The following is a 5049-nucleotide window of genomic DNA, read 5'->3' on the forward strand; positions in this document are numbered from 1 at the left end:
GAGCGACCTGTGTGCCAAGCAAATGCCCAGGGCACACACGTCGCCCCCGCTGACGCCACCGCTCTCCGCCCCTGTATGTAGGGTTGCCACCTTTTCTCCTTGGGGAAACCTGGCAGGGGACGGGCCAGTGACATTGGAGTACGGGCCGGATGACGTCCGGGAAGTGCCGGATAACGTCGAGTACAGGGAGGTGATCTTGGGGGGCGGGCTGGATGAAGTTGGGGGCTGGGAAGGTGACGTAGGGGGTCGGACAGATGACATCGGGATGGGCCTGATGACGTGGCAATCAGCGATTGGCTGATCGACATGTCCTTCACTTCAATGTCCTGTCCAGATTTCCTAGTTTGGTAATCCGGACTGGGACTTTTCACCCGGGCAGCCCATCCAAAAAGCGGGCTGTCCAGGTGAAATCGGGAAAGGTGGCAACCCTATCTCTATGTGTAATATTGAGCAAAAATGCCTGTTTGCACCTATGTCCACACCGCATCAAGTTTCAATGACCACCAGAACCACATAAAGAGATATAGAAACCTCAAAAAGACACCCTCTGCATCTCAACGCATTCTTAATGACTATTACTCTACATACATATTTGAAAGCAACAAACTGGATAAAAAATAATCAATATTGAAATGCAATACAGATTTAGCAAAAACATACCCATGAGACAGAAATAGCAAGAGACAAATCCAATACAATAATGACAATATTGAGCCTTTTTGGTCATGTGTAAAAAATGATGCGGATGTAGACCAAGCGCAACACTGTTTCAAGTCACAAGTAAAAAAACATTGTCAGCTGGTCCCTTTGCATTGCTCCACTATGATCCTAGAGCAAAGAAAAGAACCAAGGAGCGACCTGTGTGCCAAGCAAATGCCCAGGGCACACACGTCGCCCCCGCTGACGCCACCGCTCTCCGCCCCTGTATGTAGGGTTGCCACCTTTTCTCCTTGGGGAAACCTGGCAGGGGACGGGCCAGTGACATTGGAGTACGGGCCGGATGACGTCCGGGAAGTGCCGGATAACGTCGAGTACAGGGAGGTGATCTTGGGGGGCGGGCTGGATGAAGTTGGGGGCTGGGAAGGTGACGTAGGGGGTCGGACAGATGACATCGGGATGGGCCTGATGACGTGGCAATCAGCGATTGGCTGATCGACATGTCCTTCACTTCAATGTCCTGTCCAGATTTCCTAGTTTGGTAATCCGGACTGGGACTTTTCACCCGGGCAGCCCATCCAAAAAGCGGGCTGTCCAGGTGAAATCGGGAAAGGTGGCAACCCTATCTCTATGTGTAATATTGAGCAAAAATGCCTGTTTGCACCTATGTCCACACCGCATCAAGTTTCAATGACCAACCAGAACCACATAAAGAGATATAGAAACCTCAAAAAGACACCCTCTGCATCTCAACGCATTCTTAATGACTATTACTCTACATACATATTTGAAAGCAACAAACTTGATAAAAAATAATCAATATTGAAATGCAATACAGATTTAGCAAAGACATACCCATGAGACAGAAATAGCAAGAGACAAATCCAATACAATAATGACAATATTGAGCCTTTTTGGTCATGTGTAAAAAATGATGCGGATGTAGACCAAGCGCAACACTGTTTCAAGTCACAAGTAAAAAAAACATTGTCAGCTGGTCCCTTTGCATTGCTCCACTATGATCCTAGAGCAAAGAAAAGAACCAAGGAGCGACCTGTGTGCCAAGCAAATGCCCAGGGCACACACGTCGCCCCCGCTGACGCCACCGCTCTCCGCCCCTGTATGTAGGGTTGCCACCTTTTCTCCTTGGGGAAACCTGGCAGGGGACGGGCCAGTGACATTGGAGTACGGGCCGGATGACGTCCGGGAAGTGCCGGATAACGTCGAGTACAGGGAGGTGATCTTGGGGGGCGGGCTGGATGAAGTTGGGGGCTGGGAAGGTGACGTAGGGGGTCGGACAGATGACATCGGGATGGGCCTGATGACGTGGCAATCAGCGATTGGCTGATCGACATGTCCTTCACTTCAATGTCCTGTCCAGATTTCCTAGTTTGGTAATCCGGACTGGGACTTTTCACCCGGGCAGCCCATCCAAAAAGCGGGCTGTCCAGGTGAAATCGGGAAAGGTGGCAACCCTATCTCTATGTGTAATATTGAGCAAAAATGCCTGTTTGCACTTATGTCCACACCGCATCAAGTTTCAATGACCACCAGAACCACATAAAGAGATATAGAAACCTCAAAAAGACACCCTCTGCATCTCAACGCATTCTTAATGACTATTACTCTACATACATATTTGAAAGCAACAAACTGGATAAAAATAATCAATATTGAAATGCAATACAGATTTAGCAAAAACATACCCATGAGACAGAAATAGCAAGAGACAAATCCAATACAATAATGACAATATTGAGCCTTTTTGGTCATGTGTAAAAAATGATGCGGATGTAGACCAAGCGCAACACTGTTTCAAGTCACAAGTAAAAAAACATTGTCAGCTGGTCCCTTTGCATTGCTCCACTATGATCCTAGAGCAAAGAAAAGAACCAAGGAGCGACCTGTGTGCCAAGCAAATGCCCAGGGCACACACGTCGCCCCCGCTGACGCCACCGCTCTCCGCCCCTGTATGTAGGGTTGCCACCTTTTCTCCTTGGGGAAACCTGGCAGGGGACGGGCCAGTGACATTGGAGTACGGGCCGGATGACGTCCGGGAAGTGCCGGATAACGTCGAGTACAGGGAGGTGATCTTGGGGGGCGGGCTGGATGAAGTTGGGGGCTGGGAAGGTGACGTAGGGGGTCGGACAGATGACATCGGGATGGGCCTGATGACGTGGCAATCAGCGATTGGCTGATCGACATGTCATTCACTTCAATGTCCTGTCCAGATTTCCTAGTTTGGTAATCCGGACTGGGACTTTTCACCCGGGCAGCCCATCCAAAAAGCGGGCTGTCCAGGTGAAATCGGGAAAGGTGGCAACCCTAACTCTATGTGTAATATTGAGCAAAAATGCCTGTTTGCACCTATGTCCACACCGCATCAAGTTTCAATGACCACCAGAACCACATAAAGAGATATAGAAACCTCAAAAAGACACCCTCTGCATCTCAACGCATTCTTAATGACTATTACTCTACATACATATTTGAAAGCAACAAACTGGATAAAAAATAATCAATATTGAAATGCAATACAGATTTAGCAAAAACATAGCCATGAGACAGAAATAGCAAGAGACAAATCCAATACAATAATGACAATATTGAGCCTTTTTGGTCATGTGTAAAAAATGATGCGGATGTAGACCAAGCGCAACACTGTTTCAAGTCACAAGTAAAAAAACATTGTCAGCTGGTCCCTTTGCATTGCTCCACTATGATCCTAGAGCAAAGAAAAGAACCAAGGAGCGACCTGTGTGCCAAGCAAATGCCCAGGGCACACACGTCGCCCCCGCTGACGCCACCGCTCTCCGCCCCTGTATGTAGGGTTGCCACCTTTTCTCCTTGGGGAAACCTGGCAGGGGACGGGCCAGTGACATTGGAGTACGGGCCGGATGACGTCCGGGAAGTGCCGGATAACGTCGAGTACAGGGAGGTGATCTTGGGGGGCGGGCTGGATGAAGTTGGGGGCTGGGAAGGTGACGTAGGGGGTCGGACAGATGACATCGGGATGGGCCTGATGACGTGGCAATCAGCGATTGGCTGATCGACATGTCCTTCACTTCAATGTCCTGTCCAGATTTCCTAGTTTGGTAATCCGGACTGGGACTTTTCACCCGGGCAGCCCATCCAAAAAGCGGGCTGTCCAGGTGAAATCGGGAAAGGTGGCAACCCTATCTCTATGTGTAATATTGAGCAAAAATGCCTGTTTGCACCTATGTCCACACCGCATCAAGTTTCAATGACCACCAGAACACATAAAGAGATATAGAAACCTCAAAAAGACACCCTCTGCATCTCAACGCATTCTTAATGACTATTACTCTACATACATATTTGAAAGCAACAAACTTGATAAAAAATAATCAATATTGAAATGCAATACAGATTTAGCAAAGACATACCCATGAGACAGAAATAGCAAGAGACAAATCCAATACAATAATGACAATATTGAGCCTTTTTGGTCATGTGTAAAAAATGATGCGGATGTAGACCAAGCGCAACACTGTTTCAAGTCACAAGTAAAAAAACATTGTCAGCTGGTCCCTTTGCATTGCTCCACTATGATCCTAGAGCAAAGAAAAGAACCAAGGAGCGACCTGTGTGCCAAGCAAATGCCCAGGGCACACACGTCGCCCCCGCTGACCGCCACCGCTCTCCGCCCCTGTATGTAGGGTTGCCACCTTTTCTCCTTTGGGGAAACCTGGCAGGGGACGGGCCAGTGACATTGGAGTACGGGCCGGATGACGTCCGGGAAGTGCCGGATAACGTCGAGTACAGGGAGGTGATCTTGGGGGGGCGGGCTGGATGAAGTTGGGGGCTGGGAAGGTGACGTAGGGGGTCGGACAGATGACATCGGGATGGGCCTGATGAACGTGGCAATCAGCGATTGCTGATCGACATGTCCTTTCATTCAATGTCGCTGTCCAGATTTCCTAGTTTGGTAATCCGGACTGGGACTTTTCACCCGGGCAGCCCATCCAAAAAGCGGGCTGTCCAGGTGAAATCGGGAAAAGGGTGGCAACCCTATCTTCATGTGTAATATTGAGCAAAAATGCCTGTTTGCACCTATGTCCACCCGCATCAAGTTTCAATGACACCAGAACCACATAAAGAGATATAGAAACCTCAAAAAGACACCCTCTGCATCTCAACGCATTCTTAATGACTATTACTCTACATACATATTTGAAAAGCAACAAACTGGATAAAAAATAATGCAATATTGAAATGCAATACAGATTTAGCAAAACATACCCATGAGACAGAAACAGCAAGAGACAAATCCAATACAATAATGACAATATTGAGCCTTTTTGGTCATGTGTAAAAAATGATGCGGATGTAGATCCAAGCGCAACACTGTTTCCAAGTCACAAGTAAAAA

The sequence above is a fragment of the Xenopus laevis genome, chromosome 1S, assembly GCF_017654675.1.
Source record: "Xenopus laevis strain J_2021 chromosome 1S, Xenopus_laevis_v10.1, whole genome shotgun sequence".
Classification (NCBI taxonomy): Eukaryota; Metazoa; Chordata; class Amphibia; order Anura; family Pipidae; genus Xenopus; species Xenopus laevis.